Below are 14,868 nucleotides of genomic sequence, written 5' to 3'. Positions count from 1 at the left end.
GGAAAGGCACGTGGCCTTGGAGTCCCCCGGCTCGTACTGACCCTGACCACATAGCACTCTGTAAGCTCTCTGCGGGGTCAAGGTTCGAGGATAATCAGTAGGCAACTGTGCGTACTCCTCGGGATCTGTGAATGCCTCCTCGTATAAGCCAAGTAGTATGGAAAATTGCGTAATGCTCAAACTATGGTGGCATCCAAACACTCTGAACTGAATGGTGCACAAACTGTTGAAGCTCACATACGCTCTATCAAACTCAAACGAGGAGAGCACCTCCAGTGCAAACTCTCGGATAGCTAGTTCTCTAATCGTCAACAACTGCCGCCAACCCCCCTCTGAAACAAGGTCCTCAACCTCATCAGCGAACTCATCTCCCTGCTGAAGATCTCGTAATATAGTCGTGTCCAGGAATCGAGTCTGTCCGAAGCGGAGTCTCGGTAAGCGCTCATAACGGGCCTGATGTTCGTGAATCGCAAATCGCATGCACTCGGGCTCAGAGGATGACTCACGTGGCCTCTTATCAGTTTGCTTCTTTGTCCTAGGTGCCATGATCTGCCAAATTTAAACAAAATTAGTCAAACAAGTTGATAAAACAATACTGCAGAAATCCACACGGTCATGTGGAATTTCCGCATGCCCGTGTGGATTCACGGGGCATGAGAAACGCACGCCCAGGTATCAACAATCCAAAAATACAACTCAATAATATGTCTAACTTCGTTCTAAACGTAAATCATTGTTCCAATTGAAGAAACGAAGCATTGTTAACCAGATTAATCAATAGAAATCATGAATTGAAGAAGAAGATGAAGAAAATGAATTTACCGACGAGGAGAAATGAGAAAATAGAGAGCCGGCTGGAAAACTTGCTAAAATCCCACCAAACTGGCGCAATGGACTCGGAGAATGTTGTGAGAGTGTTTTCAAGTGAAAAGGAGTCATGAAGAAGGAGAGAACTCATCCCCTTTTTAAACAGAACTCGCGACTTTTAACGTTCTGTACATCCACACGGGCGTGTGGAAATTCCCGACGCCCGTGTGCCTCACTTCAAAAGCTCCACAGGGGCGTATGCACGCCCCTGTGCGCTCTCGGAAAAAACTCTCACTGACTTAGAACGATCTCTGACTGGCGTGCGGAAATTATCCACGCCTGTGCGCCAGACCCACAGGGGCAGACGTACGCCCTTGTGGCTTCCCTGGACATTCGATAAAGATATCAAGTCTTCCACACGCTCGTGCGGAAATTCACCACGGGCGTGGGCATTCACATGCCTAAACTCACAGGGGCGGCCGCACGCTCCTGTGTTTTCTCGGGATGGAAGGAGCAACCTGTAGAGTTTCGCACGGGCGTGCAGAAATTACCCACGCCGTGCGTGGTTCACAAGGTCACCACAGGGGCGAGTCCACACCCCTCTGTGTTCTTGGGAAAATCTGCCCAACTCTACAGGAAGGCACACGCCCGTGTGGAAATTACCCACGGGCGTGCGCCAGTCGCATGGTCATCACAGGGGCAGTCGTATGCCCCTGTGCCCTCTCTAGAAGAGTTCACAGTACACACCCACGGGCGTGTGGAATTTCCACACGCCCGTATGTTTTCTCTGGATGGCTTAGAAAAACCTGCAGGCTCTGCAGAACTAGTCTGAACATATTTACACACTCAGAGCCTGCCCTATTGTGTAAGATATACCAGATAAAAACACAAAATAGAACTCAAATGACCAAACTTCGCCAATTCTCAACAAAACATACAATGACTTCTTTTAAAAACCCACAATAAAATCACAGCACAAGCACTCAAAAATTGAAACACCAACACTTAACAATTTATTCATGCAAACAAACTAAACTAAAAGGTACGAAAACAGTAAACACTTGGGTTGCCTCCCAAGAAGCGCTTGTTTAACGTCACTAAGCTTGACGTATCTTTCTTACCTCACGGGGGTTCATGAATGAAGGTTGCCCTCTTACCCATAACTTGAAAGCATGATGCGCAAAGTCTCTTGAGGGTAGAGGGTGTACTATCGGGCTTCGGACCACCTAACAATGGTTCGTCCAACTTTCTTGGCTCATGTACGTCTCCAACAGTCTTGGGGCATTTTCGGTGGCATCTTCGAGCCCTCTTCATTTTTCGGAGCACCTTTTTCAAGATTCCCGGGGTAGATGTTTCCTCTCCAGTCGAACCAAGCATCATTACTTCTTCATTGCTCTTCTCTTGGTCGAACAAACCATCATACGGATCCGGGTTGAACATTTCCTGTATATATTCATCAACAATCTCATCAGTAGTGTCTAGAAAATACAAAGTGTCATCAAAATTGAGAGAATGCCGTATGGCTTCAGCAAGGTGGTAAGTGAGCTTATCGTCTCCGACTCTCAACGTGAGCTCTCCACCGTCCATGTCAATCAATGCTTGGGAAGTCCCCAAGAATGGTCTCCCAAGTATCAAGGGTACATCTGCATCCTCATCAACATCTAGCACTACAAAGTCAACCGGAAAAATATACTTGTCCACCTTGACAAGCATGTCTTCAATGATGCCTTTCGGATGTTGTACCGTTCGGTCCGCCAATTGTAAAGTCATCCGAGTAGGCCTAGGCTCACCCAAGCCTAGCTTCTGGAAGAAAGTATATGGCATGACGTTGATGCTTGTCCCTGAATCTGCCAATGCCATTTCCTCACCTAAGTTGCCAATGTTACACGGAATAATGAAGCTTCCCGGGTCTTTCTTCTTATTCGGCATATTCTTTTGTAACACCGCCGAGCATGAAGCATCAAGCACCACTGAAGCACTCTCCTCCAATTTCCTCTTGTTGGTCAATAAGTCTTTCAGGAACTTCGCATAATTAGGCATTTGAGCCAAAGCCTCAACAAAAGGAATGTTGATGTGGAGTTGCTTGAACAAACTCAGGAACTTCTTATACTGTTCATCCCCTTGGTCATTCTTTAATCTAGAGGGATAAGGGATGCTTGGCTTGAAAGGTGGGGGTGCCACCTCTTTCTCTTTGTTTGCTCCCTTCTCAACCTCTACTACCTCGGGTGCGTGTTCTTTTGGCTTCTCACTCGGAAGCCTCCCTTCAACCTCACGACCACTTCTCAAAGCGATCGCCTTCACATGTTCTCTCAGGTTGGTTTCAGTGTTGCTTGGTAAACTTCCATGTGGCCTTTCGGAAAGAGATTTCGCAATTTGCCCCACTTGATTTTCAAGGTTGTGCAAGGAGGCGGTGTGATTGTGAAGTATAGCCTCGACTGATTCAAACCTTGTATTTGCCGATTGAACAAATCTAGCCAAGTGCTTCTCCAAATCCGTCATTCGGGTTTCCAAGCCTGAAATTCTGTTTTCCACTTGAGGGGCTTGTTGTTATTGTTGGAACCCCGATGGCCCCATGGTCTTCTGTGGTCCTTGATTACTCCATCAAAAGTTGGGATGATTCTTCCAACCTGAATTGTAGGTGTTGATGTATGGATTCCCTTGAGGTCTCATTCCATTACCTACAAAGTCAACATTCTCAACTGAAGAAACATCACCTATGACGATTGGGCAATCGGAAGGAGCATGTCCTCCACCACAACCGGTACAATTTGTCACGGCCACAACTCTATTCGACGCTATAAGATCTAGCTTCTTACTCAAACTCTCCACTTGGGCCGCCAATGAAGTTACCGCATCAATTTCATGGAGACCGGCCACCTTTTTCTTTTCTCTAGCGTTCCACTGGTAGCTATTTAACCCCATTTCCTCAATCAATTGACGAGCCTCGTCAGGGGCCTTGCTACCTAAGGTACCTCCTGCCGCCGCATCCAAGATTTGCCTTGTACTTGGGTTCAAACCATTGTAGAAGGTTTGAACAATCATCCACTCCGGGAATCCGTGTTGCGGACACTTGCGCAGGAGTTCCTTGAACTGTTCCCATGTCTCAAATAGAGACTCCAATTCCAACTGCATAAAGGATGAGATCTCATTCCTAACCTTTGCTGATTTTCCGGGAGGGAAATAACGGGCTAGAAAAGCTTCTACCATCTCCTCCCATGTAGTGATTGATGCCCTAGGTAATGAGTGTAGCCACTGCTTTGCTTTCCCCTTTAAGGAAAATGGGAAGGCTCTCAATTTGATGGCATCATCCGTCACACCATTTATCTTTAGCATGTTACACACCTCGAGGAAGCTCTCTATATGACTGTTTGGATCCTCATCGGCCAAACCGTTGAATTGTGCTGCAGCATATGGATGAATGCTGGCTTTAGCTCGAAATTCTGAGCTGTGATTGGGGGACGCACAATTCTCGATTGTGTCCCCAACACTGAAGGTCTGGCATAATCGGATAGTGTCCGTTGTTGCTCATTTTGTTCTGCCATGTTGTCAGATCCTTCTACTTCCAAATCAGCTGGATTAGGTTGTTCTTGTACAGATTCTTTCCCTTTCCTTCGAAGTGTACGTTCAAGCTCAGGGTCTCCTTCAATCAATATTGATGGATTCCTTCGGGTTATAACCTGGAGCTGCACAAAAAGTACAGAAAAAAAAATCAGAACAATGATAGAATAAGAAGATATCGAATAGAATGTGTAGTGAAATAGCTAAGAAAACAAAGTACAAAGTATCTCTAAACGCCTAACTTCCCGGCAACGGCACCAAAAACTTGACAAGATCCCCTTGCGTATATCCCGCAAGTGCAAGGGTTTGTCGAAGTAATAATCCCGGGTGAGCGGGGTCGAATCCACAGGGAGTAGGGAGTAAATACACTTAATTCGATTCTTAGCTATGTGGAGTATCAACAATGATAAGTGTGGTAATGATTCAATTCTCAGAAATTAAAAGCAACAAGTAAGAGAGCAAAAGTAAGGAGGAGGCAAGGTAATCGATAAAGATGGGGTACTCGGATGATGCTTCAACTAGCAAAATCGTTTCAAGTGCAAGAACTCTTTATTATGCTTCCTAATCAATGCAATGGTGAGTCGTGGAAATCCTTACATACATAGTCCCAAATCTAAGGTCAACTATGCCTAACTCTATTCATGTCCCGGAGGAGAGATTAAATAACCTCTCAACCTCGCACTCGAATAAAGTTGCAATGAGCTCTAGGGATTCCAAGTGATAAATCGCTTCCTAATTATAGACCTAACCCATTGGTCCAGGCGAAAGGTCCCTAGCCACAATTAAGCCCTAGATACTAAGATTCCCTCAACGCTTCACTACATTGCACGCGCAACTAGGCCCCAGCGGAGGTTCATCCCTTAGACCATTCACTCTATTATGGCCGCAAAGAACTCAAGGAATGGAGGTAGAATCTATCACGTCGAAGGGGAAAGGAGACGCTCCTGTACCTCTCGACTCACCCTCTCAACCCTCTCCAACCTAGCTTTGTCTAACGCTTGTGGTGTATCACTCACTCACAAGGTTACCAACAAGAACTCTCAACCCTAGTATCACTCTAGGGGAAATGTTCATACAATCAAGCATTCAAGGTTGGAACTCACAATAAACATCAATTTATTGAAAGCATAATAAAGAAGTTCAATGAAACGAATACATCCTAGGGTTCACAATTACCCAAGTACCCACTAGGGGTTTAGCTCTCCATGGAGCTAAGTACAATCAAAGAAATCGAATGTAAAAGCAATAAATCCATAAAGAAACATCCTCGATGGTCGTGTCAATGGTCTTGTGGAAAGTCCTCTACTCGTCGTCCAAGGATTCCGTCGTCCGGTATAGGATACGACTCGATCGAAGCTCCCCTACCAACCTTCTTCCTAATGGAATCACGATGTCGGAGCCGTAGAACCTCTCCAAAACCTTGGCCAATACCCCTCGAAACCCTAGCCGAAGCCCTCTCACAAGTTGGGGAAAGGATAGAGAAAAGAATACCAAAATCATGGCTGAATCGGCTTTAAATAGGGCTGGAATCGGGCAACTCCACGGCCGTGGACGGTACATGCGCCCGTGCGGAATTTCCACACGGGCGTGGATAATTTCCACACACCCGTGTGGATTCACTGTCTCTCTGATTTCTCGGCCGTCTGTGAACAGTGCTACTACAGTAATTGCTATATTGTTGCTGCAGTGCTCTGCTACAGTCTTCGACCTGAATAACTTCCCAATTCCATACTTTCATAGGGGTAATGCAAACGGGCACACGTTCACGTCGTGAATCACTTGCTTTTTCAATGATATATATGTTGGTGGGGCTCTTGTTCTTGTATGCATAAGACGGAATGCTCGAGTGTGCCTGCCTTTGTGTCCATCCAAATGGATGTACTCTCTCGAATGCGAGGAGGTTGGCACACACTCTAGCATCTCACACCTATCCTATGTCTTCGCGTTTGAACCTTAGCAAGATCTCCTCCAAAATAGGTGCATTATGATCCACATTGGCCTATTTCCTTCATACTCGGCCTCACAACCCTATCTGCATAAAAGTAACATAAAAACACACATATTAATGTAAAAACCTGAGAAAAGTAATGCTCAACATAAGGAATGAATGCTTCGCATTCATATCGCACAAGCACTTATCAAGGATGCTCATGATCATCTTGCTCGTTTTCTCCAAATTTGTTCCACTTTCAAGATAAATGGAGTGACAGATGATGCGATCCGGCTTCGACTCTTCCCATTTAGTTTGAGAGATGCAGCATATCGGTGGCTCACATCCTTACCACCAGGATCGATCAAGACATGGAAAGATATGGTTGAAAAATTTTTGGGAAGGTATTTTCCTCCAAGCAAAGCGGCGAAGTTAAGGCAAGAAATTTCATCCTTCAAACAAGGAGAATCGGAGACTCTATTTGAAGCTTATAAAAGATTTAAGGATCTCCTTCGAAGATGCCCCCATCACGGCTTTGCTTCTTGGATGCGGGTTCAGATCATATACAACGGGCTGAATTATGCAACTCATCAATTAATCGATGCAGCAGTGGGTGGATCTCTTAGTAACAAGTACCCCGATGAGGCCGAGCAACTCCTTGAATCAATGGCAAGCAATGAGTCTCATTGGGCCTCAAGAGTTGCACCACAAAAAGGGGCCGGAATTTATGAAGTAAGTGCTAATGATGCTCTTGCCACAAAGGTAGATGTATTGTCTCGGAAGCTAGACATGCTCATGGGTAGTAGCACGAAGTCAGAGTCGGTGATGAGTTGTAGCACTTCTGGTGGAGGGCATGGAGTCGCCCAATGTCCTATTGCTAGTTCCTCCGTCGCCTCAATAGAGAATGTTGATTATATTGGGGGACAAAGGCCTCAAGGGAATCCATACAGCTCGACTTATAATCCGGGGTGGAAATACCACCCAAACATTTCATGGAATCAGGGGCAACAACAAAAAGCTACACCACCTCCACAAGGTCCCCAAATGCAATAACCAGTACTAGAGAAGAGGTTCACTACTGAAGATGTGCTTGCCAAGTTCATGATCAACATTGAATCAAGGTTTAATAGCATAACCAGCATTATGGATTCTCAGTTCAGTAAGGTGAATGCTCAGCTTGCTCAACATGCCGGGCAGTTTAATGAGATAGGCTCCATTTTGAGAAATCTTCAAGCATCTGTACAATCACTTGAACACCAAGTGGGGAAGCTTGCTAAAGCAAATTCTGAGTGACCTTCAGGCAGTCTTCCTAGCAACACTGAGGAGAACCCAAGAGAGCACTTGAAGGCCATTGCCCTTAGAAGCGGGAAACAAGTTGAGACAAGGGTCGGAGTTGACCCAAGTGTCAAGGAGGCTAGGGTAGCCGAAGTGGAAGCCCCTAACATAGTGGAGAAAGTTATCGAGAAAAGCAAGCAGAGTGAAGATAAGGAAAGCCCACAAAAGGGTTCATCAAAGCCGTCTAAATGCAAACCTCCAATTCCCTATCCGGCTAGATTGAAGCAAGATAAGGAGGATGCTCAATTCAGAAAATTTGTCAACATCTTCAAGTAACTCCACATAAACATCCCGATTGTGGAAGCTTTAACTCAAATGCCCAAGTATGCTACGTTTTTGAAGGAATTGCTAACAAACAAGAGAAAATTGGAAGAAGAGGGCACAGTTGCACTCACGGGAAATTGCTCGGTCATTTTGGAGAAGAAGCTCCCACAAAAATTGAAAGATCCGGGAACCTTCATAATCCCATGTGTACTTGAGGGTGGGGTTCAAGAAAATGCCCTAGCGGACTGGAGGGCAAGCATTAATGTTATGCCCTACACCATGTACGTGAAGCTTGGTCTTGAGGAACTTAGACCCACGAGAATGATTTTACAATTGGCGGATCGATCAACAAGGAAGCCTCGTGGGATTGTGGAAGATGTGATTGTCCATGTGGACAAATTTGTGTTCCCTGTGGATTTTCTCATCATGGATATTGATGAAGATGTGGAGACACCGTTGATTCTTGGTCAGCCATTCCTCACTACCTCCGGTGCCCTAATTGACCTTAAAGGAGGAAAATTAACATTAAGAGTTGGTGAGGAAGAAGCAATGTACACTCTACCGGCGGCCATGAAACATTCTTTAGACCATGATGACATGCTTTATTTTGTTGATGAAACTGAACTTTTAATTTCTAATTGTGTGCATGAAGTACTATCATTAAACCCATTGGATGAGTACTTGGGAGAGCTAGAAAATGAAGATCAAGAAGAACCTCACTCTCCTCTTCCAAGTTCCAATTTGAAGTGGCCAATGGAGAAGGTTATGTGCACCAATGCCAAAGAAAAAGAAAATAAAGATTCAATGTTGAAAAAGATTTGGAGGGAGGTTCGGGGAAAGAAGAAGAAAGGTAGTACTCATTCTCATCAAATACCTCAAGAAAAGAAGGTACAATCTTCACCTCCCTTTGTTCATGAAAAGTGTGAAATTCATTCATTGATGTCTTTGAATTTACCGGGAAGAAGCACCAACAATTCAAAGATGACCGGGGGAAATTTCAAATTATTCGAACCACCGTAAGGTAAGTGAAAAGGTACCTCAGGCTCGTGACGTTAAACAAGCACTTCTTGGGAGGCAACCCAAGCATTTGGTGGTTTATTTTCATGTTTGTGTGTTCTTTGTGTTCATGTTCTTATCATTTTTCGTATTTTCTTAGAGTTGTGAATTTGAATATGTCTATGTCCTAACTATTTTGTTCATCATGATCATTGTTCATTTGGTTGTTTTCTTAATTTTTATTGTGGAGTAACACTTGATTTGGTCATCATTTCATGCATTAGATCGAGCATTTGAACCATTATTTTATGTTGGAGATGATTTTAGAACATATTGTAGCCATGCCCATGTGTTTGGAGAAGCTAGGATGACTTTAACACTTGATTTTAGAAGCCATACGGCTTCAATGAGCTGCTCATTGAGGTCCTCAAGAAATTCCAGAAAGTTTACACTACCTCTCACGGGCTCAATGAGCTCCTCATTGAGGTCCTCAAGACCATCCAGCAACTTTTCTCTACCTCTCACGACCTTAATGAGCTCCTCATTGAGGTCCTCAAGAAATTCCAGCAACATTACACTAGGGCATACGGCCTCAATGAGCTCCTCATTGAGGCCGTATGACCCCCTATTTTGCATGTGAACTTGGCCCCTTTTCTCTCTCTTCATTGTTCTTCTTCTCCAACTGAGCCCTAACATCCATGAGCTCTCTTTGGGAAGTAGATCTAGTGCTCTAAATCATCTCCAAATCTCTGGGAAGTAGATCTAGTGCTTCTCTTCAAGATCCACTCTAGTGTTTTCAAGATCTTAGTTGGTATGAAGCTTGGTTGATGAAATCTTTTCTTTTCTTTTCTTCTTGCTTTCTTGAGCTTGTGTGTGGATGTTTCAAGCTTTTAGCTTGTATTTTATGGTATGAACATCATGAATTTGTATGATCTTGAATTTTTGTATAACGTTTTTTCGAATTCATGATTTGGGGGAAACTCTTGCAAAATGAATAGTACCCATACTATCTCAATGAGCTCCTCATTGAGACCCGTATGGACACTATTCACTTCATATTCTTCATGTTTTAGCCCTTCTTATGCCATATGATACATGCTTTTTGATTCCTTTCATTCTTATTTGAATTTTTTATTGATGTAGGAATGCCACAAGTCAAGAAATTTGCCTCCAAATGTCCAAGAAACACAATGCCAACCCCGAAGAACCACACTTTAAGCAAGCCTATCATAAGGCAAAGTGTGAAGTTTCGAAGACCAAACCATGTGGCACACTTCCTCACATAGAATGGGGTATTTTGGAAATATTTGGGACGCATGAACAATTCAAGGAATTACTTTCACATGTTTTTTGGTGAATCTATTCTCAATTGATGATCCTACCTTTCACCAACTTACTTTGGAGGTTTTGAGCAATTTCGAAGCACACCAAGACAACCACATCTTCAACATCTTGTGATGACTAGTTGGACATTTGAGCATGTACATTTGCTTTACTTCTTTAGTTTATTTCTTTGCTTTACTTTAGATGCAAGTGTTTTTGTTTGATTGTAATAAGTTGGGAAGGGGATGCCCTACCAACCTTGTGTATAACTTTGCTACTCTTTATCTAGTATTATTGTGTTTTGACTACTCTCTAGTATTTATTTTTGCAATCTTAAATTTTTGTTTGGAATGATGATGCCCCTTTATGCCGTGCAGGGCATTAAGGGAGCTTGGTGAGCCTTCCCATATTTCATGGAAGCCGGACCCGACATGAAAAGCTTGCAACACCTTTTGTTCGGGTCACATCTCGCCGTATGCACAAGAATAACTGGGGAAGTTCGTTCCACCCTCCTCCATTGTTTTCATTGCATATATTACCATGCTTTTCATGATTAGTGTACATTGGGGACAATGTACAACTCTAGGTGTGGGGATGGGTGTATTGTATGTATTTGGGTTATTAATTACATGCTAGTGTACCCATGATGGCTTATTCATTCTTGTAAGACTCTTCTAGCATGGTTTAATGAATGATGTGAGTTACATGCTTTGCGTGCTTTATTGAATCTTGTTTCATGATAACTGCTTGTGTGATATTGATAAACGCCTAAATGTATGTATTTTATATGTATTAATCGTGTATTATTTGTGAACATGTTAACGAATTGATGCCCGTTTTATGTCTAAATTGGTTATTTCGGTGTTGCAGGTCTTAAATGAGTCAAACAATGCTCAAAAATGCAAATCGGATGAATTCGACATCAAAAATGGCATTTTTGGGGTCCCGGCACTGTAGCGGCACTGTAGCAGGTCGTTGTTCTTGATGCAGGCATTTGGCTGGGAGCTTGCTGGGAATTCAAAAGTAGCGCCGGCAGGTCGTTATTCTTGATGCAGGCACTTAGCACTGTAGCGCCGGCAGGTTTTTGGGCATTTGGCTGTGAGCTTCACGGGCTCCATGCGCCCGCATGTACTGACGGGGTATATAAGAAACTGATTTCTTCTAGGGCAGGAGGAGGAGTTTTTGGGAGAGTTCTTCAAGCCGATTTTCACCAGTCTTTGAGAGGCAAGATTACATGTTTTAGAGAAGGGAAATCTAAGGGAGAAGCTCGGATTTGGCTAGATCTTCATCGATCTCTTCTTTGGGAGTTTGTAGACGACGAGGGAAGCCACCCCCATTGCGGCGTCCGTGGAAGCCTTTCCACCTAGTTTGGCTTGTCTTCCTTCTTCCATTGTTTGAGGGAGTTTTTATTATGCCTTTTGTAGTTGTTTGCATGGATTTGTTGCTTGGATTTGTTTGTATGGATGAGTAGACCCCAAGGTCACCGGATGCCGGTGAACCTTGGGGTGAACTTGTGTATTTGGATGATTTAAGTTTGTTTATTGCAATTGTTGTGTTTTGAGATTCATTCTTGGTGCATTTGATGTGTTTCTTACATGAGAACTCTGTAAACCAACTTCTAGGTTGTACTTGGTAGCGTGACCATCGCCCTTGTACTAGACACACCAAGTTTGGAAGGGATTCATGTACGAATACGCCGTGACCATCGGATATTCTGTACCCCTCCACCATTAGGGTTAGACCGAGTTGTGTTCCGGCTCTAATTAGGGATTTCCCCACTTGTTAATGCAATCGTATGAGGATTTGATCGGAAGAAATTTCGTGTCAATACTTATACCGGATAAAGGGGTCAATGGCCGTGACCATCGGGTTGACCTAATCTAGGAAATCTCTAGGTCCAAACCTTCAATTGCATGACATTCTTGGCATCCCTGCACTTTAGTAGCCCCTAGGGAATCCGCATCCGTGATCGTTCCTTTCCCCTGATTTTATACCCCTCTCCGTATTTTAGTCTCCACTTGTAGTTATCTTATTTAAATTAATAGATTAGAGAAACCTTTCGAATCTGTCGGCTAGACAATAAGCGAAGAGGAAGTAAGGGTAGATCCTTGGGCCCAGGGAATACGACCCTCTCGTGCTCGCACGAGAGGTATTACTTGACGACTACGTGCACTTGCGGATCGCACTCATCAGATATGAATGCGAAGTGTTCATTCCTTATGTTGAGCATTACTTTTCTCAGGTTTTTACATTAATATGTGTGTTTTTATGTTACTTTTATGCAGGTATGGTTGTGAGGCTGAGTATGAAGGAAATAGGCCAATGTGGATCATAATGCACCTATTTTGGAGGAAATCTTGCTAAGGTTCAAACGCGAAGACATAGGATAGGTGTGAGATGCTAGAGTGTGTGCCAACCTCCTCGCATTCGAGTGAGCACATCCATTTGGAGGGACACAAAGGCAGTCACACTCGAGCATTTCGTCTAATGCATATAAGAACAAGAGCTCCACCAACATATATATCATTGAAGAAGCAAGTGATTCACGACGTGAACGTGTGCCCGTTTGCATTACCCCGATGAAAGTATGGAATTGGGCCGTTATTCAGGTCAAAGACTGCAGCAGAGAACTGTAGCAATTCTTTAGCAACACTGTAGCAGCACTCTTCACAGCCCACCGAGAAATCAGAGAAACAGAGAATCCACACGGGCGTGTGGAAATTATCCACGCCCATGTGGAAATTCCGCACGGGCGCGTGTAGCGTCCACACCCGTGGAGTTGCCCGATTCCAGCCCTATTTAAAGCCGATTCAGCCCCGATTTTGGTATTCTTTTCTCCATCTTTTCCACAACTTGAGAGAGTGCTTCGGCTAGGGTTTTGAGGGGTATTGGCCAAGGTTTTGGAGAGGTTATACGGCTCTGACATCATCATTCCTGAGGAAGAAGGTTGGTAGGGGAGCTTCCGTCGAGGCGTATCCTATACCGGACGAGGGAATCCTTAGACGATGAGTAGAGGACTCTCCGCAAGACCATCGACATGACCATCGAGGGGGTTTCTTTATGGATTCATTGCTCTTACATTCAATTTCTTTGATTCTACTTAGCTCCATGGAGAGCTAAACCCCTAGTGGGTACTTGGGTGATTGTGAACCCTAGGATGTATTCATTTCTTTGAACTTCTTTATTATGCTTTCAATAAATTGATGTTTATTGTGAGTTCCAACCTTGAATACTTAATTGTATGAACATTTCCTCTAGAGTGACACTAGGGTTGAAAGTTCTTGTTGGTAACCTTGTGAGTGAGTGACACACCACGAGCGTTAGACAAAGCTAGGTTGGAGAGGGTTGAGAGGGTGAGTCGAGAGGTACAGGAGCGTCCCCTTTCCCTTCCGACGTGATAGATTCTACCTCCGTTCCTTGAGTTCTTTGTGGCCATAATAGAGTGAATGGTCTAAGGGATGAACCTCCGCTGGGGCCTAGTTGCGCGTGCAATGGAGTGAAGCGTTGAGGGGATCTTAATATCTAGGGCTTAATTGTGGCTAGGGACCTTCTGCCTGGACCAAAGGGTTAGGTCTATAATTAGGAAGCGATTTATCACTTGGAATCCCTAGAGCTCATTGCAACTTTATTCGAGTGCGAGGTTGAGAGGTTATTTAATCTCTCCTCCTGGACATGAATAGAGTTAGGCATAGTTGACCTTAGATTTGGGACTATGTATGTAAGGATTTCCACGACTCACCATTGCATTGATTAGGAAGCATAATAGAGAGTTCTTGCACTTGAAGCGATTATCCTAGGTGAAGCATCTTCTGAGTACCCCATCTTTATCGATTGCCTTACCTCCTCCTTACTTTTGCTCTCTTACTTGTTGCTTTTAATTGTGTAGAATTGAATCATTATCACACTTATCATTGTTGATACTCCACATAGCTAAGAATCAAATTAAGTGTCTTTACTCCCTACTCCCTGTGGATTTAACCCCGTTCACCCGGGATTATTACTTCGACAAACCCGTGCACTTGCGGGATATACGCAAGGGGACCTTGTCATTTCACCTCTAGTATTGTCTTGTGTACTGAATCTTGTGTTGATGCCTTGGGAGTAGCCAACATGACTACTCTATATCTCTTGAATGTTTAACACACATCTTTGAGTATTTGGTCATTGAGTACTAAGTTCCTTCATTCAATGAACTCTTAAGAACTTCTGAGTCTTGTTGAGCTAGCCCTAGTTTTGTGGCATGTAGAGTAGTCTGAAGACATGATCTAGGATGAATGTGAAAAAAGAAAATGATGAAAAAAAAAGAGAATGAATGAAAAGAGAAAAATGAGTCTATGTCAGTATTCCTCTGCTAATGAAGCATGAATGCGTCTATGTAGACTGTAATCGAGTGGTTGGGTGGCTCTTGTGCCTAACCAGCATGTGCACCCTCCAGAAAGATTTTTTGGTGCAGTCTATGTTAGTCGGACTCGAAAAAAAAATGATGAAATGAAATGAAAAAAAAAACCATAGTGATCTTTTTTGCTACCTAATGGAGGTTCTGAGAAAGAAAAGGGAGCTAGTTCAAGTTTAGGGCTTAGAAGGATCTTACTTGTTCATTGGAGTAGCACTTAGCATTTTAAGACTTAGTACTCCTACCTGTGGAGTGATTACCA

General features: G+C 43.7%; 2 non-coding genes across 2 annotated transcripts; one reads left to right on the top strand and one right to left on the bottom strand.

The window, feature by feature from the left end:
- The first annotated feature begins 3,859 nt into the window (after positions 1–3,859).
- Positions 3,860–3,966, top strand: LOC120268055. The gene has a single exon (XR_005538725.1). It is a non-coding gene; the product is annotated as a small nucleolar RNA R71 (small nucleolar RNA).
- Positions 3,967–6,724: 2,758 nt separating this feature from the next.
- On the bottom strand, positions 6,725–6,831 carry LOC120268147. The gene has a single exon (XR_005538817.1). It is a non-coding gene; the product is annotated as a small nucleolar RNA R71 (small nucleolar RNA).
- Positions 6,832–14,868: the final 8,037 nt, after the last annotated feature.

The sequence above is a fragment of the Dioscorea cayenensis genome, chromosome 8 (genome assembly GCF_009730915.1).
Source record: "Dioscorea cayenensis subsp. rotundata cultivar TDr96_F1 chromosome 8, TDr96_F1_v2_PseudoChromosome.rev07_lg8_w22 25.fasta, whole genome shotgun sequence".
Lineage (NCBI taxonomy): Eukaryota > Viridiplantae > Streptophyta > Magnoliopsida > Dioscoreales > Dioscoreaceae > Dioscorea > Dioscorea cayenensis.
The sequence above is the reverse complement of the archived record's forward strand: the minus strand, read 5'-3'. Positions and strand labels throughout refer to the sequence as shown.